At 41.7% G+C, this 27,643-nt stretch overlaps 1 long non-coding RNA gene across 4 annotated transcripts; it reads right to left on the reverse strand.

Annotated features, from left to right (window-relative positions):
• Positions 1-1,235: 1,235 nt before the first annotated feature.
• On the reverse strand, positions 1,236-27,631 carry LOC141494427 (uncharacterized). Of its 4 annotated transcripts, XR_012470440.1 has the most exons (6): positions 27,450-27,631; positions 7,177-7,308; positions 6,575-6,852; positions 5,450-5,520; positions 3,711-3,881; positions 1,236-3,323 (listed from the first exon to the last, which is right to left on the reverse strand). It is a non-coding gene; the product is annotated as an uncharacterized LOC141494427 (long non-coding RNA). The 4 variants fall into 4 exon arrangements; XR_012470438.1 differs by having other exon boundaries at positions 5,450-6,852; XR_012470441.1 differs by lacking the exon at positions 3,711-3,881 and having other exon boundaries at positions 5,450-6,852.
• Positions 27,632-27,643: the final 12 nt, after the last annotated feature.

The raw sequence follows: 27,643 nt of genomic DNA on the forward strand, positions 1-27,643 counted from the left end.
AGTCTCTTACTAGCTAGGAGATCCTAGGAAAATCACTGAATTTCCTTCAACCTTAGTTTTCTCATCTGTAAAATGGGGATAATAATAGTCTCTGCCTCCCAGGATTCAAATGAGAATCAAATGAAATATATATGAAATACTTTGCAAATTTTAAAGTATTATACCAATGCTAGCTATTATTATTATTATTATTAATGGAGGCAGGTCAACTTTTGAGTATCAAACCAGGTACATTCAGGAGTATGTGGGGTGGCTAGGTGGTACAGTGGATAAATCACCGGCCCTGGAGTCAGGAGGACCTCAGTTCAAATCTGGCTTCAAACACTTAATAATTACCTAGCTGTGTGGCCTTGGGCACACAAAAACCTAAAAAAGTTGCCAGGAGTATGTAAATAAAAAGATGGTTAGCCCACTTGAATTTAACAAATATATATTAAATGTCTAGTATATGACAGGTGATACGCTAGGCTTGAGCTCAACTACATCAACAAAGATGAAACAGCCCCTGCCCTCAAAGAGATTCCATTCTACTGTGTGTGTGTGTGTGTGTGTGTGGTGAGTGAGATGGGGGAAGGGGAGAAGAGAAACACATGACATTTACAGAAATAAGATTAATCCACAAGGCAAAAGAAGATGGGAAAACTGTGGCCCTGGGCAGATTGAGGAGGAAAAGAACAAACAACTGGGGGAAGCATAGAAAGCTTCTTGAAGGAGATGGTGCCAGAGTAGAGCCCTGAAAGAAGAAGGTCATGAAAGGGAAAATGAAGAGGGAATGCATCCCAGCTATGAAGATGGGAAGAATACATGGAAGCAAGAATGGATCATTTATTGTATTCAAGGGGATCCATATTGACTGGAATGCAGATCCCAGAAAAGAGACTAATATAAAATAATGATGGAATGGAAGGTTGAGGTCAGATTGGGAAAACCTGCAGTGCCAGGTTGAGAAGCTTGCATTTTGTCCTGGAAGTCATTACTCAAGACTTTAGAGCAGGAAAGTGATGTGAGCAAGCTTCTGCATTAGGAAGGAAACATTTTTCTAAAGGGACAGAATCAAGGAAACCTGGGAAGACTTGTATGCCTTGAATCAGAGTGAAGAGAGCAGAATCAGGAGAATAATTTATATCATAATATCAGCATTATAAAAACAAACAATTTAAAAAAATGTAAACATTCTGACTGATGCAGTGACCAGCCATAATTCTAAGAAACTGATGATGGAGCAGGCTGTCCATTTCCTTAACAAAGTTGCACTGGACTCAAGGTGCAGAAGAAAATGTATATTTTCGGGGTGGCTAGGTGGTGCAGTGGATAAAGCACCAGCCCTGGAGTCAGGAGTATCTGGGTTCAAATCTGGTCTCAGACACTTAATAATTACCTAGCTGTGTGGCCTTGGGCAAGCCACTTAACCCCATTTGCCTTACCAAAAAAACAAACAAACTAAAAAACAAAGCAAAAAAAGAAAGAAAGAAAATGTATATTTTCAGACACAGTCAAAGAATTCAATTTTCTCAACTATGGTATTTGTTATGGGGACTTTTTTGCAATATAAGAGGTGTAAGAGCAATAGTAAGAGGGTACCTACAAAAAAAAAAGGGAAATGTAAGTAAAAAGGTCATTGAAGTATTTTTAAATACATAGAAGGGAAAAAGGAAGGCTAAAAAGAATCATATATAAGCAAAACAGCTCTGAAAGTCAAATGTTGAATTAATTATATATTTTAAAAGAAAAGCAAGTTGGACATCATAATAATAACTAGCCTTCTGTGATGTTTTAAGGTCTATGAAGCCCTTTATATATGCTATTTCATTTGCTTCTCACAGCAACCCTATGAAACAGGCAACACTTTTATTATCCCTATTTTACAGATAAGGATCCCTCTTTTTTCTTTTTATAGAGCACCAACCCCAGAGTCAGGAGGACCTGAGTTCAAATCTGCCCCCATTCACTTAATGTAACCTTGGGCAAAGTCACTTAACTCCACTGCTGTGCAAAAATAAAAAAAAAAATCTGCAATGTATTTGGAATTACCCAATTGAGTGCATGTTTTTTAAACAAAATAATCCATTTAGATCATGGATTTAGACCTTTGGAGTACGATCCCTTCATTTTACATATAAGGAAACTGAAGGTAAGAAAGCCTTCTTTGGATCATACCAACAATCTGCATCAAGATTTAGACCCAGAATTTCCTCACTCCAAGTCCAGTGCTCTATCCCACCATGTCATGCTCCCTCTCACCTTTGAGGGATGAATTCAAGAGACAAGAGATTGGAAACTTGGAAACCAAAGGCAGGTTATTGCAATAGCCTGGACAGGGAATGAAATGTGGACCTAAAACAGTGACCATGTAAGTAGAGAGGAGAAGCATAAAGCAATTGGGGCTAGGCTTGCGAGGACTTGGCAGCTGTTTGGGTGAGTTCTCCTTGGGTATTGCCCATTTGCCTCATTTTCCTTCTACTTTGCATTGACCCCAATGAATTATACATAAAGAAACAGGTCACTTGAGCTTATGTTTTATATCCAGCTGTTGGAATTTTCTCCAGTGACAAATGGGTCAGGGCTTGCTTTCAGACTAAAATAAGACATTGAATTTCCCTCCATTTCTCAATCTTTCCTAACTATGATTACATTCTGTCTTTCCAAATGACTTCTAATAAGGGTTACACTGTGAATTTGCCAACATTGGTATGAAAAGAAATCATTCAGAAGAAAATGCATTCTTCAGGCAGATGTGATTTTAAGTCAAGTTATTCACTTTTCACTGAAGAATAACTTAATGGCTCACCTCCTAGTCAGGGGTTTTCTCTTTGCTATTTCCCTTTTCAAAGGATCAAAATGTGGGTTAACCCAGTCTGAATCGAATGGACAAGTCTCAAATATCTAGATCTCCAGACAAAATAGCTTATTTTATAGGCATGCAGTAACTATTCAGAATGGGCCAATCCTTGGAATAATGACAGATCCCTGTGGAGAGAATGGGGTGGGCAGTGGCATGGTGGAATCACCAAAGAATCCTAATGATTCCCAAGCTATGGCTCAAGTACAAACTCTTCACTTAGGGCAGAGATATGTTGATTGCTGAGTTATCAGTCTGGAAGGTATTTGGAGCCCTTTAGTGTCAGGAGACCATCCATTTGAGCTGGATGCCGAAATTCAAAGGTCCATCAGACATTCCAGACGGTTCCATTTTTATCAGGTCCAGGAGGCAGCATAGTTCTGTGATGCTTCTTGTAAATGCCTTTGAGTTGGCAAATTTCCAGGTGTCCTGAGGCTAGTGTGTACTGTATCATGTGCTTCTTGGGCAAGCCCTGTCTTGAGATCTGGGAGAGTCAAAGACAGGGAGAGACAAGATGGGAAGGCAGCTGTGCTTATTCTGAGGATGTCAGTCTGAGTATGCCTATGGGACCAGGTGGCAGGAGAGGAAGACTGGGGAATAAGGGATGAGAATGCTTAGAATCCCTAATCTAATTGAGGAAAGCAGGATGGGTTGTCACTCTACTCAGATGCCATTTGGAGTTCTCTAGCTCCCGTGGGACCTTGGGTTACTATTTCTGAACCAGACATATCTCTTATTTTTCAGACAGCTAAACACACCTAGAGATTCTTCAATTGTTCTAATGAGGACATAATAAGGATGAATTTTGAAGACCTGCAGGGCTTACCCTACACTACCCACCTCAAAACAACTCTGTGAAGGATATATTTACCCTCATTTTATAGACTAGGAGACTGAGACTTAGAAAAGAGATTTTCCCATTGGCATATAGCTGCTAAATATCAGGGTCTCTGAGATTTAAACCCTGGTTCCTTGTAACATCATTTTCAGCACTCTTATCTATTCCACCAGTATTCTCCAAACTTCTTTTGGTGGTACACACCTATAATAAAAATGAAAAAAAAATCTTGGTGGACATACTGAAATAGGAAAGATTTCCTCAATGCCACTTAGTAGTGATGTTATGGTCTGGTTGAGGTTATAACTAGGGTATGACTACTCTGATTAGACAATGTTTAATTCCAAAGAGCTTGAGGGTGAGGTGAGAAAGGGTGGAGTTATAACTAGCAAAAGGTAGGTGTGGTTGTGTGGGAGAAAAGTCCCTGGAATAGCTGTCCATCTCACCCTCCAAAGTCTGATTAGATACTCCTTAGTGTCAAGGATGGACCAGTAGATTCAGTTAGGACCATAAAGTCACACCATTAAATTACACCACACTGCCTTTTGGGGGAAATTGTGGGAGATTCAAAGAATCACAGAATATCAAAGCTGGAAGAAAATTTAGCAGTCATCTAGTCTAGCTGTTAGATATGAAAGAGAGAGAGAGAGAGAGAGAGAGAGAGAGAGAGAGAGAGAGAGAGAGATAAAGACAAAGACAGAGACAGAGACAGAGACAGACACACACATAATGATTAATAGGAGGTAAATATATAGATGTCAGATATAGAAAATAGGTAGATAGCTAGATGATTAATTCAACTGATAAATTTTGGGGGCAGCTAGGTGGCACCAATGTATAGAGCACCAGGATTGGAATTAGCAAGATCTGAGTTCAAATCCAGCCTCAGATACTTGCTAGCTATGCTATCTTGGGCAAGTCATATAACCCTGGTTGTTTCAGTTTCCCCATCTGCAAATAGGGAGGTTTATTTTACAACATTTCTGCCAAGAAAATCCCAAATGTTGTCAAGAAGAGTCAGACATGACTGAGCAACAACAGATGATAGGTAGATGATAGATAGCTAGATAGATGATAGCTAGGTAGATTATAGATAGGTGATTGATAGATAAATGATAGATATAGATAGATGATAGATAAATGATAGATAGATAGATAGATAGATAGATAGATAGATAGATAGATAGATGATAGATAGAGGCTCTGTTAACAACTTAGTTTGTGCCAAGAACTATACAAATAGTATGTTATTTGGATCTCACAATAAATTCCTTGCATCGTCTATTCTTGGGATAGTTGAATTAAACCTCTCACCTTTAGAATTCTTTTCTGAAGTTGAGCCATCCTGATTTATGAGTAAGTGCAAACTCACCTGGCCTGCTCTATCCAGCCAATCCCAAACCAAAATAGTCCCTACCATCCAACCATCTACCGAGATATACTAGGGCAGGGGCGGCTAGGTGATGCAGTGGATAGAGCACTGGCCCTGGACTCAGGAGTACCTGGGTTCAAATGCAGTCTCAGACACTTAATAATGACCTAGCTGTGTGGCCTTGGGCAAGCCACTTAACCCGTTTGCCCTACAAAAATCTAAAAAAAAAAAACCTTAATAAAAAAAGAAAAAGACATACTAGGGCCTCCCCAGGATGAGCCCCATATCATTTGGCTGGCTATTAGGTGAGGATCCAATCCTGTTCATCTTCTACTCTTGCTCTGGGAACAACAACTAACTCAACTCTGCCATTGCTTCTAGAAAGGATCAGGAAAATTACCTGCTCTCTGAATCGGTTACCCATCCAACTCACCATCCAGACTGAAATTCCCCTCTCCCCTACAAGGTGCTCTGTCCAAAGGAAAACAAATTTTAATTGTTGAAACCACGAAGGATATCTTGGGGTTTATGGCTACATTTATATCGTTAAGGACATGCCTTAAATCCAAATCACTATGACTCTCATTGATTGGCCCAGCCCAAGTCTCATTTGGTCATAATATGGGCCCTGATGGCCCAGAGTGAATGTAAATAGTAATTGTTTCTGTTTTAACCAAAAATTCTGAGGGTCTTCCCCTTCCAGATTAGTTTGGATTTTTTTATTTTCATTGAATGAGGGTTGCCTCAGTCAAACTGAGAAATGGAAAAGATCTTAGTTTAAAAAGACCAAGGTCTCCCACTGCATCTAGGGCCATCTCTAGTTGCCCTGATCTTTATCTGCCCACTCAGTTGTCTCTAGAGGAGAAAGTGAGGTTAGAGACTTTGCTTTTCCCTCCCTCACTTAAATCCAATTCACTTGCAAGTCATAGCAAAGCCTTCTTATTCTCAAGGTCCTCTTAGAGAACAAAGACAAACAACCACCACCACTCTGGTCACCATAAACCAAAGAGTTCGGCTACATTTGAATGTAAGCTCCTTGAGGACAGGAACTCTCTTCCCCTTTATCTTTATGTCCCCTGGATTAGTATTTAGTGGACTAAGAAATTTAGCAATTTCTAGTCCTACCTTATGGGGTTAGGAAAAGCAACTCTTCCAGGACAATTTTGATAGTACTTTAGGAAGAAAATCTCAGAATTAACTTCTCAAATGACTTGTAAGTGGTTAAAAAAAAAATACTGTGCCACAGAGCAGAAAAATCCAAACAAGGGAAGTCTCCCAAATGTGATTTTGTAACAGATGCCAACAAGTGACTAGTAATCAATTGTCATCTTCAAAACTTCTGAAGTGGGATATTGCCTTGGCAGGATTTATGCCACCTGTCATGGAGATTCATACAGCCAACAGGGTAGACTGATATGTACTAATACTGTGTCATTTCCATATTTTCAGTACTTACTAAGTTTTCTGGGATTATAATGTTGCACCTGTTCATTTTTTATTTTGGAAGGCAAATAATGGAACCTACCTTTCTCTTCTTGGTAGAGAAGTAGTGACCTGTAGGTACAGAATAAGACCCACACTGTCACACATGGTCATTGTGTCACTGTCTTTTGTCACAAAATAGTCACTTACCATTTGGGCCTTGGGGAATGATAAAATATAACTTCTTCCTTTCTTTGCAATGGTGTGGTATTGCTGATGGGGAGTCTTATATTTACTCTCTAGTTGGCTTACCACTCTGATGTCTTACTTGGCTTTTGGAATGATTTCTTTTCTCTTTTTTAGTTGTTATAAAAGTTGGCTCTGGTTGGAAGCAGAAAGGGTATTTGCAATTAAAGAGGATGTAACATACTAATTAAATGTTTTTAGTAGATTCAATTAGATATATGGAATTGGAAAATGTCAGTGATGTAGAAATATTAATTTGTTTTTAAAGAATTTTTTAAAAACTGACTGTATTATGGTCATTGATATTCATAATGTCAAGAGAAATTGAAGCCCTTATCACTATGTTGACCTTCAAGGAAGACAAGAATTATCCAAGGGACTTATGTACTCAGGGATGAGTTACTGCAGGGAGCCCACATTGTGGGATCAAAGATTCATTAGAACCTTAGACATTCTCACCTGTGAAAAATTGAAAGAATGGATGGGTGGGTGGGTCTGGGAAATCATCCAGTTTTGCTCTTCAGTTATTTGACTCCTTCCCTTTTTTCAACACTCTTCTTCTTTAAAATAATGGAATTCAAGGTTCCTTTCCTGAAATTTAGGACAAATGTGTTTTTTATTAATGCTCTCAAAGTTATGGAAACACGACAGACTCCCTAGAAGCATTTTTGATACCACATCAAATATACAAATGTGACAGCAGTCAACACCAGAGAGACTGACTATCAGAAATGGGTCATGATCCACTGCCAATCTTGGTGCCCTCTCCTATTATTGCCTAAGTGTGCTAGGGTTGCTGCTATCAGACATTCTTCTAAACAAAGACAAATTTAATACAAGCTCTCTGCTCTGGAAGGAAACTCAGAGATCACCTGATTCAACCCTAACCTAAAGAAGAATCCCTTCTTCAATATGACAAGCTAGTGGCCATTCCAGCCTTTGATCAAAGACTTCTAGGGATGAGAAACTCACTCCTTTTTCATTTCACAATTGGGAACAGTTCTCATTGTTATGCATCAAGGAACATTTATTTAGTTATGAGAAACCCAATACTAAAGATACAAACAAAAATAGAAACTTTTCCTACTCTCAAGGAGCCCATTTCTACCAGAATTTCAATGTTAGAAAATTTTTCCTAATAGAAGATTGTGAGAGATTCCTTTTTTAATTTGTCCTCTTTAGAATTCTGGTGACATTAAAAAAAATGGTAGATGTAAAATTTGGAGTGGTCTATTTGTACTCAAAAGAGTCAACTCCTTGGTGTTTCCAGAAAAAAAAACCTTCTCTTAACCCTCTTGTGAGAGTAACTGTAGAAACAGATTTTCCTTACAGAAGAACCAATTTTGTTCTTGAGTTGGTGAAAGAAGTACAGTGCCTAGCTCTGGTGTCCTACTTGGAAGATAGCAGATCCCCATGCCTGGGCTCCTATGGGTCCCCAAATATGGACTCCAGCTCTGTCTGAAAATGCATAACAATAGGCCCAGGCCAGGGAAAACAGCTGAACACAGAGTTGGAGGCAGTTGGTGAGCCTCCGTTATCCAAGCCATGAAGTAGTACTATTGAAGAAGCATCTATCAGAGTCCAGCCGATGCTGGGAAACCAACATCAGCAAGAACAGTGCAAGTATATTTAGCAGCAGCTCTGGAGTCTTGAAATAGCAGAAGCCTGAGATGCCCTGCCTTGTACTTACTTTAATTCCCTATGTCTTAAAGGTCATTCATCTTTGACCCAATAGGAATCACTGTATCTTCTCAACAAAGTTCATGTCCTTCTGCGAGGGGCCAGAGGACAATCCACAGAAAGGGACATGTCTGCCCAGCTCTATGGGAGGTGTCCAAGACTAGTAGGCCAAGTAGTTCTCCCCCTCATCTCCATAAAAGTTGCATCAAACCTAAATCTTTCTTGTATATTAGTACCCAAAGTGCTGTAGTGAGTAACAGGTTGAAGTTAGGAGGACCTAACTTCCAAGTGTAGCTTGAACTACTGTATGGACTGAGATAAATCACTTAACCCTGTTTGCCTCAGTTCCTCATCTATAACATGATCTAGAGAAGGAAAAGCAAACTATTCCAGGATCTTTGCCAAAAAAAATTCTATATGAGATCATAAAGAGTCAGACAGGACTAAAACAGCTCAACAACAAAATGCAGATTTTCAGTAAGAAGGGAGAATCCAAGGTAGGAGATGTCATGCCCTCCTGCCTATGTACCTGACTAATAGAGCCTGCCATGTCTCCTTCCCTCACCCTCCTTCAACCCCAGATCCAAATTCTCACTCCCAAAGTTCTCTCAGAAATCAATCTCCAAACTGAAGAACGACTACAAATAATTTCCTATCTAATGAAATATAACCCTACCAATGCATTTCCAATAGATAAGAATTAAATCTGGAATGAGTCAAGCTAGGATCTGCAAGGGAGTGTGGTCAGACCCTAGACCCCACTGCAACATGTAAGGGGTCATGCATGCATCCTTTTCTTCCTATCTACACAGAGAAAAACCGCTGTATTAGGAACCTGGGAACCAGTAATGGACAATTTTTTTTCATTTGTGGTGAAAATATTCCCTAAAATTCACTATTTAGACTGACTGGCATGGTAGCTCTTTATATTATAGTGGTGGAGGAAATAAAACAACCTATTTAAATTACACTTAAATAGATCAAAACATTTAATATTTTGATATTAACATCTATAACATTGCTAATAAGGAAATTACTAGAGGTGGGAGATGAGGAACTGTCAGAAAATGTCTTCCATTTAGTCCTTAAGAGCTGACCCAGGAACAAAGAGTGAAAGTTCCAGAGTGGCCAATTTAGGGTGACTGTCAGAAAAATAACTTGCTAATAAGTGGAGGTGTCCCTAAGCAGCAATGGATGGTTCAGGAGGTAATGAGACCGTCACTAGAGAGCCCCAAGGAAGACTAGATGATCCTTGTTCATTAGGTCATCAAGAAGTTCCTTAGGAACAGGCCAGATGGACATGACCTCTGTGCTCTCTTTCATCCCTGAAATGTTGTGATGTTACATATTTTGTGTGGTGAAATTCAAATAAACTCTTCCTTAGGAAAACCTGGCAGATTCCTGCTTTAGTTGAGATTTGAATTCAAATCCTTCCATCACCATTCCATTTTTTTAGTAGCTATGTTAACCTAGACAAGTCACTAGCTCACTGAGCTCAATCTCCTCCTTTGTGAAATAAGGAAATTGAGATAAATGACCTCAAAGATTCCTCCTTCCACCTCTCAAATGAGGATTCTAATACCTTCAAGAAGAGGACTGTATCTCAAGGGTTGTCCTGTGAAAGTTATCCAAGTGGAAGTATTTTATTTAATCACTTAGCAGGCATTCCATCAATGGATTTTCTTTTCCAACTATTTTATCCAGGCCCAGAAGGCATGGCCCAGAGCCTCAGCTAATCAATCAGAACAGAATTCCTTTCAAGAGAGGACACCTTATCAACAGCTTTGCCAACAATGGGGATGTGTTCTCACCTGTTAAATGCTATCTGGATATCCCAACACTACCTTAAGTGGGGTGTGGAAACTGTAAATTGAAATCATTTCTTAGGAGATGCAAACCTGAATCAAAGTCTGTCCTCCAAGGAGCTTACATTCTAATAAGGAAAGGCAACCAGAGAGGCTTGATATCCAGGGAGGAGTGTTTTGGACAAGAAAGTCAGAATAAATAGTGCCTGGAGAAGTAGCTTCATGGGATAGCAGAGATGGCTCTGGTCCTGAAGTGAGGAAGACTTAGAATTTTTAACGTCCAACAATTTAACAGTTGCCTGTTATATTTCTTCCTTAAGGATATGATTTCTGTCATCACATTCAACTGAGATCAATGTATAACATGGAACCAATGTAAACACTAACAGAGTGCCTTCTGTGGGGGTGGGGGGAGGGAAGCAAGAATGGGGGGGGGATTGTAAAACTCAAAATAAATAAAATCTTTCTTAAAAAAAATAAAATCTAAAATAAATAAATAAATTAACGATTGCCTGTCTCAGTTTTCTCATCTGTAAATGGGGATAATCACCTAACTCCCAAGGTTCCAGTGTGAATCCAGTGGAACAGTATCTGCAAAGTGCTATGCCAATCTTAAAATGCTATCCAGGGGTCAGTTAGGTGTAACAGTGGATATACAGCACCAGCCCTGGAATCAGGAGGACCTGAGTTCAAATTTAACCCCAGACACTTAATCATTGTGTGACCTTGGACAAGTCACTTAACCCCATTGCCTTAAATAAACAAACATTTTTTAAAATGCTACCCAAATGCTGGCTACTATCATTACTAATTATTTTTGGAATCATAGGGCAACTAATTTACCAGTAATGACAGTGCTCATTTGAGTCTAGTACTCTAATATTCTAGAGTTAGAGATGGAAACTTTCATTTCCTAAATTCTAAACTTCTGATATTTATTTTTCTCCCCCTACTTTTTTCCATACTTTCTCCCATTCTCTTTTAAGACACAAAGCTATACTTTTTTGGTTTTCATTTGCAAATTCAGATTCCAGTAATGTTTATCCTAATATCTGGGCTACCATTTTCTTGTGGTTAATCTAAAATCTCTCTGTAGGCCTGATGAAACAGAAGTATAATTGAGTGGCTTGACCAAAATGGTGTCAGAGACAGCCTGGCTTAATCAGTAATGGCCACTGCTTGGTCATCTCTAGATGAAGAGCCTTCCCTAGCTTTCACTTCTATCCAGGATTACACAGCTAGCAAGGGGCTAAGGCCAGACTTTCTCAACCAGACCTTCCTTTTCTCCAAGGCCAGCTCTCTCTCTCTATTCTTCCCTCAGCATCTTCGAAATCCTCAATCCTCATTGCAGCTGCCCCTTTTCTCATTCATTCTTGCTTTGATAGGATCTTAGGCCTCTCTGCCCAAGTATTAGTGCCAGAAAGAGAAGGGAATGAGATTTATTATTAGTCTGCCATCTGCTAAGAGATATATTGGCAATATCAGAGAAGTGTACACCTAAAAAGTTTTGCTGAGCTGATAAATTGGACTAAAACAATTTCAAATCCTTCATCGTCTTTGCCTGGCATTTCAGTGAACTGTTTATGCCCATGTATTCCCTTCCTTGAGCTTTAAAAAGGTAACCACAGATCATCCACAAACCTTTAGATCTGTGGTCTTTGGCTGGCTTATAGCTGTTTCCCACCCCAAATCAAGTCTTTTGTTTTCCTTTTGTTTTCTTTTTCTTTTTTGCTCACATCCTCACAGCAAGTGAGAGGCTTTGACCTTCTCTGGTAATGTTTTTACCTTTCTGGAAGGACTATTTGACAGTGGATGCTGCTTCATTCTGGAGCTTTCCTTTGTCTTTTCTGCAGGGGCATTTAATTAGCACATTTTCTTCCCCATCTGTCTGGTCTAAGATGGATCTGTGTGATTCGTTTAAGGCTCATTATTGACACGCTTAAAAGGGAAGGATCAGGATGAGCAAAGACAATTAGACTTTATTGTCATCTGATTAATTTCCTTTGAAGTTCTCAAGTCTGCTCTATTTTACCCGAGAGAGGGGGGGAGGGGGAAGTGGATTTTTTTTAATTTGGAGCCATGATGAAGTTGTCCATATGCATTTGGTTTCTTCGAATCACTCATTTACCAAGCATTTATTCAGTTCAGAAACAGAAATAAAAGTGATCATAAAACTGAAGGTAGGGCAAAAAATCTCAGCTCTTCCGAGCAACTCCCTCAATTTATGGAAGAGGAAACTGAGACTAAAGGAGATTTGCTTAAGGTCAGTGGCTAAAATCCCAGTCCTAAAACTTGTTCACAGATAGGTGAATAAAGACTGTGTAACAACAAAACACACAGAGGAGGAGGAAGGAGCACAAGATGAGGAACTGGAAAAATCCTTTGAAGGAGAAGGGAGATTTCAAGGATCACAGATTGAGAAGGAAGACTATTCATGCCAAGCATAGAATCCAAGTGGATAGAATCCATGGAAGATCATGAGGAAATATAGAATGGTGTCTATATAAGACAACTTTGAACTGGGCTTTCTATGACCCAGAATCACAGGAGAAAGATATGGGGAAAAAAACACCATAGAATCACTTCCTTCAAGTCATTTATTTATACCTGTTTCCTCAATGTATTGGTTGGACCACATGACCTCCGCAGACCCTCCCATCTCCAAAAACCAGGTCTGATTCTGTCATGCTTGAAGGGAAAAAATGAAAATACTCTGAATTTAAAAGTTTAGGTTTTTGCCAACATTTAAAATTTGTTTTTATTAGTATTTAATACAAACAAAATCCTAATTAATAATAAGAGTCTGATTATATCACAGTCTGCAGGGTAAGACATACTGGGAAGTTCATTCCCTACAGATATTTTTGGGATAGCTTTGAAAGGATCCCTATGCAGGAAGCAGAGATCCAAAAGAATTTTTCTGAAGTCTTAAGTAGACATAACAGATTGACAAAATTATCTTTATTTGAGTACAATGTGACTATTGAACAAAACAGTGACTTTCCCAAATCATCCCTTAGCTCCCTAAAATGATTTAGAACAGGTAAAACTTTTATTTTGGTCCAATGTTCTGCCATTGAAAGAACAGGCCCTCTGACTTCTCACATCTGAGTCACTTAACTATTCCTGTCCTGGAAAGTAGCTCTGGATAGAGACTAGAATTCTATCTCTGAAAGTTCTTTTCCCTCTGACTTTCTGCCGATCTCTGGAAGTCATTATAAATTCCTGATTTAGATTAGTTAATCTAATTAGATTAATTACTTCATTAGGTTAGATAGTGAGTTCCTGTGAGGGTGGGAACTGGTTTTTTTTTTTTTACTTTTCTTTGTATCCCCAGGCTGTAGGAGCTTAATGTTTATTATCTACCTGACTGATTACAAAAGTCACATGGAGAAGCTACTATTTAGGTGGAAGGTCAGAGATTTGAGAGAAGCCCGGGTTCCAGTTTGGGGTTGGAGGCTCTGTGGGGGTAGTAGAAAGTACTGGCTTGGGAATTAGGGTCCTGAGCTCAGATTCTAGCTCTTCCAGTCACTAGCTGTATGACCTTGGGCAAGTCATTGCCTGGCTGGGCCAACTATAAAATGAAGGGGTTGCATTAGTGGAACTCTTCAAACTCTAAAGTCTATTATGATCTCAATAGGTCACTGGACCTGGTAGAGTGCCAGGCCCAACTCTGAGACTTCCTGAATGATTTAAGCTCATCACTGAAGACCATTCCTGGGCCTCAGTGTAAAGAGGAAAGGTGGAACTCAACAGCCTCCAAGGTGCCTTACAAGGCTCTGCAAGCTCTGAGCTTGGCAGATCTCTGAGCAGTGATTTCTCTCTTAAGTAATTCTGTGATTGATCTTTTAGGAATTAGTGGACAGTTGATTCAGATTTGGGGTCTGGTTTGTTGTTTAGCAGTGCGATTTGTCATCACTAGATGTCAGTGTGGCCTTTCTCAATAGCTATCTAGCTCCTGCGGGATTTGCCATAAGGCTGCCTCTAAAAGTCAGGAAATCCAACTCTCATTTTATAGGGAAAGAAACTGAGGCCAGAGAGGAATAGGGTCTTGCACACAATCACAAAGGGAGCAAAGTTTGAACCTAGGTCTTCTGACTCCAAATCTACCCATTTCTTCCATATTACCTATCTTGGGTCTAATCTCTTAAAAGTTGGTGAGGGGAGGGCTGTTTTCCATACTGTTGCCTCTCTTCTGACAGAGATAAGGATTATGACTTACAATTCGACTTCCTCCTGGAACATTCAAGGTCAACTAAAATGCAATAAAATGAAGATGACAGCAATACTGTCCTGAGATAATGAAAGGACATTTAAGATGCTGTTTACTGCCTTTAAAAAAAAAAAGCAGTAGGTAACCATGGCAACATTCTAGCAGAATTCCAAGGTGGGGCACAAGATGCCAAGGAAGAGCTATGGCACAGGAGTTTAACTCCTTTGGGATCTAATACCATCTGGGGCAACTCTTAAGTGGGCAGCTTCTAAAACAGTTTTTTTCCAAATGGTCATTGAGTTAAAAGAACTTATAAAATAAAGTTTAGAGGAGACGAGAGGCATTGTGGAGGAGTGCATAGAGAAAAGGATCTGGATTCAGATCCTAGCTTTGGGACCCTGGCCACTCAGTCTATCTGATGAAGTCATGAATTCAATTATCATCTCTATGCAATAATTCTCAAAATTTAGTTACTGGGTCCTAACCTCCCTTCTGAATTCCAACCTCATTTTTTCCAACTGCCTATTGGCAATCTCAAAGTAGTTACCTTATAGACAGGCTACAGATAGGACAAATTGGAGCTGGTTACAGAGGGAAGGAAGCAGCCATTAACAGGGATCAGGAGAAATTTCCTCTCCTCTAGAAGGTGGGACTTGAGGGAAGATGGGAAGAGGCAATGATGGGGGAATGAGGATGGTCAGGGAAGGTGCCTGCAGAGTGCAGATGGAAGGTCCTGGGTGAAGGGCAGCCGCAAGGCCAGGGTCACTGGCCAGCATCTTCTTTTTTTCACTCTTTTGTCTTCAGTCCTTGATACAATACCTCCAATTAGTCCTATCTGTAGCCTGTCTACACCAAAACCCATTTGCAAGCTGTCTCCCCCACTAGCTTAGGGAGCAACTTGAGAACAGCGGCTAGCTTCTGCCTTTCTTTGGACCTCCCTTTGTGGCAGCCTTCCCCTCAAGGTCCTTGCTTCAAGCCTCTCCTAGACCAGATCTCTCCATGCAACCAATGTGATTTTTCCCAAAGTAAAGTGCATGACTGGTCAATGCCAGTCCTAATATCTGCTCTCTTGCTTCCCTATTGCCCTTTGGATTGAATACAAAGTGTCATTTGGCTTTTAAAGCCCTCAGCAACTCGGCCTCAATCCTCTCTTTCAAACTTAGGACACATTACTCCCACTGATGCTCTTTACCCATGATCTTCTCAACTCCAAACCTTTGTACTGCCTGGCCTCCAGGTGTACCCTCCTTCCTTCCTTATTCCTTTTAGAATCCCTAGTCTCTTTGTTATCTCTTTACCCCCAAACTGCCTTGATTTCTAAACTATGAATATGTATATAAAAGACATATACATGTAAACATACAAACTTAGGTGGTTCCATGTTGTCTCTCCCACTAGAGACTGCTGGGGGGCAGGGACTGATTTGTTTTTGACTGTATCCCCAGGACCTAGCTCAAAGTAGCCACTTAATAAAAGACTTGAACCACTAAGAGGCCAGAGACACTGAAGGGCTGTGTGACCTTGTGCAAGTCATGACCTGAATCTGAGACATCCTTTGTCAGGGATGGGAAAACTGAGTTCACACAAGTTTTAAGGGGAAGAGCTGGGATCTGCAGTCACTCAGGAGCCAGAGGAATGGGTTGGCCAGCTTAATCTCTGACATTTCAGGTCTAACATTCTATGATTCTCATCCAGAGTTGGGAGGGGAAATGTCTGCCCCACCCAGCCTTCATATTTGGTAGTTCTCCAGCTTGCCTGGGTAGGGAGTGGTTTACTCATTCCCTGTGCCCAGCCTTCATAACCTTGCAGAATATTTGATGACGAAAGACCACACAGATTCCCTTCTCTGGTTCCCGAGGCCTGTTAGCCTAGCCTCAGTCTCCCTCAAGCCTCATGAAGCTTGTAAGTTCAAGCCTAACAAAGAGGTAGGAAGAACAATTACCTCTTCTTGGAAAGTTGCCCGGTTATACTGGTGACATCAATCACCAAGCATTTATTAAGCCCCTACTGTGTGACAGAATCACAGCATTTTTGAGATAGAAGGACTTCCATGAACATCCAATCAAACCTCCTGGAGGCTCTTTGAGAAAATGGATTGTTCCATTTTTTTTGTCTTTTTGCTCCCAGGACCCAGATGATTGCTTGGCATGGAGAGGGTTTCAAAAGCTAGAGTCATCACAGAACTTATAAGGTTTGATGCACCTGTACAGGACACCCAGCTAGAAATATATAATCTAGTTAGCTCGAAGGTCTGCTGGAAGCTTTGAACCTTATAAGAACCTGAGAGGGAGGCTATTACCCCCACTTTACAGATGAGTAAACTGAGGCTCAGAAATTGAATCATTTGCCCAGGATCCCACAGCTACTAAGTGCCTGCCTGAGGTGGGATGTTGACTCCAACCTGTCATAATGCTTATTGACTGATTGATTGAGCAAGAATCCTTTTGTTGTCATTCCTTAGAAATGATCCTCTAGCTTTTGCTTAAAGACTTCAAGTAAGGTGGTAACTCTACCTTTCCAGGTAATCTCATCCATTTTTGGAGATGGAAAGGGCAGAAATAACTCTGAATCTAGAGTCAGGGATCCTGGCTTCAAATTCTCCTTTTTTTTTTACTACTACCTTGTGACCTTGGACAAGTCCCTTAAACTCTCTGGGCCTCAGTTTCCTTCTTTGATAAATGAAGTGGAGTGATCCTCATGAATAGCAAGTTTTCTCTAACTTCAAGACTAAATCTTCTCTCCCTGCAACTTCTCTCCCTAACTAGTCCTCTCTCTCTCTGCCCTCTGGTGCAAGGAGGAGGATACTCTTTTCTGCAGGAAGGTCCTACAGGTAACAGAAGTCAGCTAACACAACCTCCTTAAGTTTTATCATTTACCTAGTCCTGGAAAATCCAAACAAGTAGCCTTGGTACTCAGGGTGAGATAGAATGGACCCTGGTCCCAGAAGGCTGGGCCCCAAGAAGCACAAACCTTGGATGGATCTGTCAATCTATCAACCAGGAATCACTCGGAGGTTTCTTCTTGGAGTATGCTTCTCCTCTGAAGAGCCAGTCACTAAATTCAGAGGACTTTTTGATGGGGGTGATGAAGAGGAATAGTTCAATTAATAAAAAAAAAATTGTATTTGGGGTTAGGAAAACCTAGGCTAAAATTTGACTTCAGACACTGCTTGAGTGAGTCAAACACTCTCTAAGTCTCATAGGACAAATCTATGAGGTGACCCTTGAATACCTATTTCACAGGGTTCTTGGAGAATCTCAACACTGGTTCTGGAGTCAGAGGACCTGAATCAAATCCTCCTCCTCACAGTCAAAACCTGATGTTAAGCACCTTAAGTTTCCCTATCTGTAAATAAGGAGGGTCCCTGAAGTCTATATCTATGATTTTATGATCCTATGACCTGGGCACAAAGCTACCTCTGATGTTTACTGCTTGTATGATGTTAGCCAAGTCATCTAACTCCCCTGGGTCTCATTTTCCTCAGTAGGAAATCATTTTTATGAGGTCTATAGACCCCCTTTTCAGAATAATTTTTAAATGTATAAATTAAAATATATAGGATTGCAAATTGCAAATGAAGTCAATTACTTCTATAATACTAATATACTTATATATAACATATAGATTGTTTTATACTAGTATATATTTGTTACACATGTATATATTTTATATATTCATTTGTGTATATATGATTTATTTAGTTATATTTATGTATTTAAACATTTTCTATTTATGTACACATATAGTCCAGGTCCCCAGATTAAGCCCTTCTCTAGAGCCAGGCTTCCAATGCTCACTGTATGCCAAGTGTTTCCCCAGCCTTAGAGTCCTAGAAGAAGTTAGCTATTAATAGATGTCTCTTATATAGTCCCTAACTCCTTCAGTGTCCTCATGTACCATACGGGACCCAGGTCTAGATTCTGAAGCTGCATATAATCCAGACTTGGACCACAAGCAAGACAGCTGGGCTGTGGTGGGCTAAGAGCCTCTGGGACAGCTGCTCATATTTCTGTTATTTGCCATTCTTGATTTCCAAGGATTGGGGCTAGGAGGAGCCACTGTTGCATTCTTATCATTTCCACAATTGCCACAAATTCCCTTTGAGGTCTATATCATATACCCACTAATATGAAGAAGTTGACCATCTGTGGCACTCTGGTGGCCTGAAAGAACTAATATTCATCCTGAACTTGGAAGTTAACAAGCAAAATAGGTTTTATTCTTGCCTATCATTTATTTTGGGGTTAGCAATTTTTTTTTAGGTTTTTTGCTAAGCAATGGGGTTAAGTGGCTTGCCCAAGGCTACATGGTTAGGTAATTATTAAGTGTCTGAGGTCAGATTTGAACTCAAGTCCTCCTGACTCCAGGGCCGGTGGTGCTCTATCCACTGCACCACCTAGCTGCCGGGGGGCTAGCAATTTAAGTAATTGGCAATGATTAAAGAGAAACACATATTGGAACCAGTGCATCCAACACTGGGGGGGGGGGGGGGGCGGTGTTCTCCTCTCACATCTACCTGCTCTATGACCTGGGAAAAACCCTTTCATGATTGACCACTGGAAAGGGAACATGCATTTTTGCAAATATCTCATTTGATCCACATAATAACAATTCTAAGAGGTAGATACTACTGTTACCTCTATTTTACAGATGAGCAAACTGAGATTAAGGGACTTGCCCAGGATAGCACAGTCAGTATCTGAGGCCAGAACTAAACATCCTGCCTCTAGCCCTAGTGTGGTATCACTTGGCTGTCTCATGGCTCATCTTTCTGCAAACTCAACTATTTTCAGTAATGTTCCAACCTGTGATGCACTCACACCAATGAAATATTTCCAGAAATATGCCATTAAATCAACTGGGGAATGGCTAAACAAGCTGGGGTATTATGGTCGTAATGGAATATTATTGCACTATAAAAAAAAATGACGAGGATGATTTCACAAAAACCTGGACAGACTTGCATGAACTGATGCTGAGTGAACAGAACCAGGAAAACATCCTACACAGTTAACAACAATATTGTTTGATGAAGAATTGTAAATGGCTTAGCTATTCTCAGCAATACAATGATCCAAGACTATCCCAAAGGACTAATGGTGAAGCATGCTATCTGCCTCCAAGGAAAGAACTGATATAGATTGTAGAAAGAAGCATCCTTTTGTTCTTTCATTTTTCTTTTGAGTTGTACAGAATGACTATGGAAATGTTTACATGATTCCTTACTGTCTCAGGGAAAGAGGAGGAGGGGGGTGAATAGAATTTGGAATTTAAAACTTTAAATAAAAAGGTTAAAATGAAAAAAATAAAACCATTGGTCTATCCAAATTTTAAAAAGAAATATACCATTAAAAGATGGAATGAATTCCATAATTCCTTGTGGGGATTGATGTGCCTAAGAAACTTTTTTTTATTTATGAGAGAAAAATTAAATGTGGAATGGTTTTAAATTTTAGGGGAAGAGCTAAAACTAAGGTGAGGCAGCTGGTGGTTTTGCCACCAGAATTGGTACTTAGATCAGTTATTACTTGAACTGTTTCAAGAGGAAGGAAACAACTAAGCATCTTCTTGTTTATAATAACTAGTAGTGGAATTACACCCAAAGGGCTACAAAAATGCACATCCCCTTTGATCCAGCTAGACCACTACTGGGTCTATACCCTGAAGAGATCATGAAAAAGGGCAAAAATATCATTTGCACAAAACAAAACTATTCCTAGCAGCTGTTTGTGGTGGCAAAGAACTGGAAATCGAGGGGATGTCCATCAACTGGGGAATGGCTTCTGTGCCTATGTATGTGATGGAACATTACTGTTCTATTAGAAACCAGGAGGGATGGGAATTCAGGGAAGCCTGGAAGGATGTTCATGAACTGATGCTGACCAAGATGAACAGAACCAGAAGAAAATTCTATGCCCTAAAAACATGGGGGTGATGATCAACCTTAATGGACTTGCTCATTCTATCAGTGCAACAATCAGGCACAATTTTGGGGTATCTGTGATGGAGAATACCATCTGTATCCAGAGAAAGATCCAGAACAAAGACCAAAGACTATTATCTTTAATTTTTTAAAAAGTTATATAATTCTGCTATCTCTCATACTTTATTTTTCTTCCTTAAGGATATGATTTCTCTCTCATCACATTCAACTGAGATCAGTGTATACCATGGAAACAATGTAAAGACTAACAGATGCCTTCTGTGGGAGATGGGGGGAGGGAAGCAAGATTAGGGGAAAATTGTAAAATTCTAAATAAATAACTTTAGAATAATTAGTAGAAGTACTATTAGTAAATAAGTGGTAGAACTGGGCTGTCTTCCTAAAATAAACATATATATCCATACAGACACACACACACACACACACACACACTCACACAAACACTCATCCACATACACACTCGCACAAAGGCACACACATACTAACACACAGAGAGACAAAAACACATTCATATGTACACAAACACATCAATAAACTCCTCCCTAATCCTTGCATCTCCAACAAAAGCCCCAGTAATGGTCTAGGGTTCCCTGTCTTCCTCCACAGTGGAATAAACTAAGGGGTTTCTTTCTCTAAAATACACTGGTGTTCCAAGGTCCATGATCTCTCCTTAAGATTCACTTCTCCCCATTCCCAAATCCTTGGGTTTGTATTTAAAAAGTTGATTTGTGGATGTCTTTCCCAATACTGGCCCTTGGTACAAGAAGTGCTATATTGGAAGTTTTATTTGGGACATATTCCAAGGACTTCTGGAGATTTAGAAAAGGGGAAGAGCTTGCCAACCAGAATGGATGAATTGAGAAAATACAATAAGAACATTTTTGCTTTTATTAACACCGAGACCCAGTTGCTGACAAGAATTGAGCTATTTTTATTAGTAGGTGCTGACATGATTTCTCTAAACATTTGGGAGTGGGAGATAATTCTGAGAAGGATGGAAAATAGGTTGTGGTTTTTGATTTATGGTAATATTTGTCTTTAATAGACCAGAAAAGTTCTATTAAAATAACCAGGCTAACTGAAAATGTTTTTGAGGTGTACTAGGGTCCCTTTGGGACAGAGAAGCCTTAGGTCAAAAAGTTAATAATCGCTTCTGATATTGGAATAAGATGTGAAAAAAGTTTTGCAATGGACAGCATACTGGAGGGGGAGGGGCTGTCACACTTACTAGTTGTGTAAGTCACTTTATTTCTGCCTCATCTTCCTCAATTAGAAAGATAATAGCACCTACTTCCCAAGGTGGTTATGAAGCCCAAATGAGATCAAATCACACCAATGTCTGCTACTTAGTAGTTGCTGAATGCTAGTTTCTTACCTTCCCCATTACAGTGCAAACTCCTCAAGGCTGGGACTGCCCTTCATTTGGCTGGCATTTGTATTTCCAAGCCTCAATACTCTGCAGAGATCTGGACTTGGGGTTCAGAGATCCTTAAACTTTAATCCCAGCTCTGATACTGGCTAGTCATTATGACCTTAATAACACGGGATCTGTCTATAAGGGAGGACTCTCTGGGAGAGGGATGGGAGAAATACAGTGGGAAACTTAGGAATTTAAAAACAAAAGATATTAAAAATAATAAAGGGTGCTTCCATTATAGGATGAGTCAGCTGGGGTGATAGGAAACCCCTATTGCCTGTGTATCCATGTACCCCTTGACAAATCACTCAGCCTCTCAATGTCCCAGGATACACAGAGCCTTAGTCAAAAAGGCACAATCCGCATTACTAAAGAGTGTTTCCTCAATAGGAGTTCCCTGTGCTGATGGAATCTTAGATCCAATCCAGAGAATATATTCAAATTTGTTGTAATGCACTTTTCGCTAGGCTAAATAACTAATTTGAGACTCAGCTGGGAGAGGTAGGTTCTCTGCCTATTACAGATGAAGCTAGGCTTGGAAAGTAAGGGACTTGCCTGTATCTCATAGCTAATGTAAAGGGCAGAATTTGAATATTCCCCTACTGTGCATTAGATAAGAGTGGTGAGCTTTTATTGGGGAGGACTAAGGACCAGCACTTAACCGCAGAAGCTACATGTGAGACCATGACAAAGTTCCTTTCTGAGCGGTCTCACTTTTCTCATCTGTTAAATGGGGACACTAATGCTCACACTCATCTCTCTGGGTTGTTGTGAAGAAGGCCCTTTTTAGACCTTTTAAATCATGAGAGAATGGTGAATTGATTTTTATCAAAAAGTCAAATTGTAAAAAAGGGAAGAAGGAGATTTTAGTGATAAGTATTTAAGCTATAATTGTGCGCTGTTCTCTGCTTTGATTGGGCTCTTTTCGTTTTTGCATTTTTAACCCAAATTAAGTCTTGCTGGCTCAAGGAGTCCATATGAGTAAGCAGAATCTGTCCTGTGAGCTCCACTGAAAAGATGATCAGTGGATGAAGGGTCCCTTAAGAAGTATCCCTCTACTTGGAACAAAGGAGTCAGAGGTGTGGGGCATATTTGAACTCCACAGAAACACATCCTCTCAAATTAGACAATTAGCTATCACCATGGAGAAGAGTATCAGGCCTAGAGTTAGACGAGTTCAAATCCAGCCTCATGGGCAAGTAACAACCTCTGCCTCAGTTTCCTCAACTGTAAAATGGGGATAATAATTGACCTCTCAGGGTTGTTGTGAAGATAAAATGAGTTAATCTTTATCCTAATAGCATAAGCATAGTACTTTATAGAGTTTAAATAAGATACCTCTATCGAATTGTCCCTGTGTTGTCAGATGCATTAAAGTGATCATTAATGTTTGAAGGATTGTAGACTGAGAGCATCAAGGGGTCACACAAGTTATCTGGCACAAGTCAGCAGAAGTGCTGGGAAGTTAGAGGACTTCTAGTCACTGAAACCATGCGCTTCCCTAAAGTGCAGTCCTCTCTCCATGGTGCTAAGTCCACAATAAAGCTCTATCCCAAGGCAGGTAGGAGCTCAGGACACAAGGATAAATATGACAGTTCCTGCCTTCAGAAAGCTTGGGATTGTACACAGTAAAATACAAAATAGAATGTAATTGTCTGAGAAAGGCACAAACAGATGCTGTGATTAGTGAGAATAAATGAAAAACAGTTTCTAGGAGCCAGATAGTATGCTAAGATGAAGAAAGGAAAGGGAGACAGATTCTACCCTAATATGCCAATAATACTTGTAGGGAGTGGTGGTCTGGGAGAGGTACTCTGGTTTGGAAAGTCCTGGGAGTTGTGAAAAGAGATGTGGCTGTTGTCATCTACAGGTCAGCCTAGTTCTTCCAAGAGACCTCAGGTAAATGCAACTTATGGAACTCCAAACCTCATAAATATTATGTAAAGGGTGTGAACAAAAGGAGACAGTTCAATTTGACAAAATCAGAGAGAAGTCCTTTGTTCTGGCTTTAAAGATATCTCTCTGCTACCTAATGCTTTTGAACACATCACCAAATTAGGGCAAGAGGAGATTCCTTATCCTCTGTATGCTGAAGGCTGATCAAAGTTCTCCTGGTGTTTCACTAAGGGTGTCCATCTCTTGTACCCTAACCCTTTTGGAAGCTAGAACAAATTTACCTTCTAATAACAACTAGCATTTGTTTCTCATTTGAGCCCCATAACCACTTTGTGAGGTGCGGGCTATGATCCTCATTTTAAAGATGAGGAACCTGAGTCTCAGAGGTCCTTCAGACTTGTGTCTGAGCCAGCATCGTCACTCTGGACTTCCTGATACCACCTATATACACACCAAATCACCAAGCTAAAGTGATCAGGTGCCTCCTAACCTTCTCTCATTTGAAAAGGTTATGATCTATCCAATAATAATCAAATTAAATCTCACCTCTTCCCAGTACTTGTCACATTCCTTCCTTTCATCACCTACTGAGTGCACACCAGTGTATTACCTTTAAATTGAAGTTCATGGAGGATGACGTTTGTCCTTTGTTCTCAAAGAGGACCGTGACATCAGGGAAGTGATGCCCTGACAAGCAAGTGAATTGGATTTGAGTATGTGTGCGTATGGGGGGGGGGGGGGGGGAGGCTGTACAGTCACCAGCCTCACTTTCTCCTCCACAACTATCTGAGTCTAATGGCCCTAAACTATGAATCAGGCCCCTCAGCGTATTTTAAGCAGCTCTTTCTGCCCCAGAATAACTGTCCCTAGAGCCAGGGATGAACAACAGAGAGCGGTAGCCTGGATAGGATGTGAAGCACTGCCTGGGGACAGTTAGAGAAGATGAGCTAGGTGGATTTGCATAGCCTTCCCCACCCTCACCCTCACCACTATCTTAATTGCAAGGATTCATACATATTTCCTCAGGAACTGGTTAAGCCAGCTGCTGGGGGCAATCCTCAGCAAAATGTGTTGAATCAGGACTAGATTTTGGCCACTACATAGTGAAATTGGTCTAGATAATCTCTACATGTGACACATATATAATCCTGTATATACTTTAAATGAATTAACTCTAGAAGTCTCATCATTCCAATTCTATTGCACAAACCTCCCTAGATAAATATTTTTCTAATATTCCTTTGACTTTTTCAAGGCAACGGGGTGAAGTGACTTGCCCAAGGTCACACAGCTAGGTAGTAAGTTTAAAATGTCTGAGATCAGATTTGAACTCAGGTCCTCCTGACTCTGGGTTCAGTGCTGTATCCACTAGGTGCCCCTCTAATATTTTTCCTTCAACAGCATGACACAGATCAAAAGGAAACAGTAGATGCCTTTAATACATTCATTTGAGAAAAGAACATCTATTTCAATATAACTTTTGAAAGAGAAAGGTGCCACCCAGCCAGGGATCAGGGATCTGAGCTGTGTGAGCCTCAGAAGAATGATTCTCCCAGGATGAGGAGAGGAAGTGGCACTTTGCAGGTGTAGGTCACTATGTGGGTAAAGACATGGAGGCAGTTATGGGACAGGGATCAGCTGGCTAGTGCGCTAGTTTAAAGCTTGAGAAGAATGTGGGAAAGAAGAAATAGGAAGCATGACTGCAAAGGTAGCCTTCCTTTACAGATGAATTTCCTAGCTCTTCATTCTTGTTCTGCTTTCCACCCCCAATCAGTTCAGTGTCTGATTTGCCTTTGTGCCTCAGTTTCCTTCACATTGCTCAATTCACTGATTCTGCCCTACAGCAGAGATTTTCCCATTTATGTGTGTGGTACAGATCCCTGGGGCTGTAGGGTGAAGATTCCTTCTCAGAATCATGTTTTTAAATAATTGAAGGAAATTTTTCAGTGGAAGGTTAGTGAAAATAAACGGACTCTCCCTTCATGCTAGTTTATAGACTCCCAGGTTAAGATTCCTTCCCTAAAGGGGCCTGCTACTCCCAAATTGTTAAGTGTTCTCTCCTGGCCTAAATAAACTGTCTTACATTTGCTGACTTAGATTGTCAGCTTAACAGGAAGTGTTTAAGTTTTGGATTTGTTTGGGGGTTTTTTTGTTTTTTGTTTTTTTTGGTCTTTGTAACCAGGGCCTTTTAACTTAATGGCTTAAGAAATCACAGGCAAGCAAGGCAATGCATTTATCAAGTGCCAATGAGGTACCAGGCATTATGCTAAAAGAATTTTAGAGCTGGGTGTGATATCACAACCCACCTAGACTAGTCTTTTCATTTTGCAGATGGGGGAAGTGAAGTCTTGGAAACTTAAATGACTTGCCCAAAGTCACAAAGCAATTTTAAAGGGCATCCTGAGATTCGATCCTCACATTCCCATGCTTGATCTTGCCACTAGCCACCCACTCTGGTTCAGCCAGCCCCCCCCCCCCCCCAGATGTCTCAGTCTAGGTCTGAATGTGACCTCCTGCCTCAACCGAGTTCTCGTTTGGCTCCAGGATCTGCAGTCCACGAGACTGCTGTTATTTGCTCTCCTGAACTTTTTATTGGCATTTAAAGGAAATGCCCTGAGGAACACCCATGGCAGGTGGAGGCAGAAGAACATCTTAAAGATCGGTGCAGCTCAGACTGGAGGACTGGGTTCAGTTCTGAGTCTCTGTTTTTAGAAGGGCATTTGCAAGTGTAGGTAGGGGGCCCAAGGGAAAGGGCACTGGCCCTGGAGATGGGAGGATCTGTGTTCAAATGTGACCTCCGACACTTCATAATTACCCGGCTGTGTGGCCTTGGGCAAGTCACTTAACCCTCATTGCCTTGCAAAAACCAAACCCCAACAACAACCCCAACCACAGCCACAATAATAATGATAATAATGATAACAGTAATAAAATAGTAGGAGCATCAGTGGAGCCCAGAAGGCTGAAGCCGCAGATAAAGACCCTAAAAGGAAGGACAAGTGGAAGGAAGTGAGAGTAGTTTACCCCGGCCAATAGACATTTTACCAAAGAGCAGCGTCAGGGGGCGTTCTCCTGGGCGCTTGGGCCTGTGGGCTGGACGCTGCCCAGAGGCAGCCTGAGCTTGGGCCCCATGGGGTGGGCAGTCACCGGCTGTCTAGGGCAAGGGTGTTGGCATCCAGGCGGAGCCTCCCCATGCCCAGGAGACCCGCGCTCCAGTCCGCCGCCCTGGCTGGGTGACCTTGGGCAAGTCACTTCACCCTTCTGCCTTTCAAGAAGCAAACAGAGCAAGTGGGCCTTAGGGAAGGTGGCCTGCGCCCCGCCCTGGCCGCGCCGGCCCGCCCCGCCTCCTGCCCGGCGGGGGCAGGACCAGCCGGCCCAAGGTCACGGTCCAGAGGCGGCCCCGGGCCGGGGGGATTCCCCGAAGCCTCATTGGCTCCCCTCCCCCCCAGCCCTTCCCAGAAGCTCTGCCCCAGCCGGGCCCACGTGCTCGCCCTTGGGGGCCCGGGGGGAGGGCGCTTCTGGTTGGGGGAGGGCCCGCGCCCGGCGGCCAATCGGGGCTCGGCCCGCGGAAGGGGCGGGGGCTGTGTCGGAGGGCCGCTCACCTTGGAGGGCAGGAGGCGGGGCTGGAGGCCCGTCCGTCAGGCCGCCCTGCCCCCCCCCCGCGGGCCCCGGGGGCGGAGCGCCCTTCGGCTCCGCCCGGCCGGGGGCGGGGCCTCGGCCTGTCTGTCACGCGCTCCGCCCGCGGCCCCCCCCCTCCCCCGCCCGTGCGGACTGTACCTTGGCTCGGCGGAGGGGTGGCCGATCTGGGGAGCGGAGGCCGGGCTCGGGGGAGCCAGAGGTCCGGGGAAGCCCGAACCGTCGCCCCCCGAAGAAGAGTCCCGTCGCGGCCCCCGCGGCCCGCGCGGCTCCGACCTCCTCCGGCCCGGGGCTCCCCGCGCCCTCGCGCCCGGCGGCGCCCCCCTCCCCCGCCG

The sequence above is a fragment of the Macrotis lagotis genome, chromosome 7, assembly GCF_037893015.1.
Source record: "Macrotis lagotis isolate mMagLag1 chromosome 7, bilby.v1.9.chrom.fasta, whole genome shotgun sequence".
Lineage (NCBI taxonomy): Eukaryota > Metazoa > Chordata > Mammalia > Peramelemorphia > Peramelidae > Macrotis > Macrotis lagotis.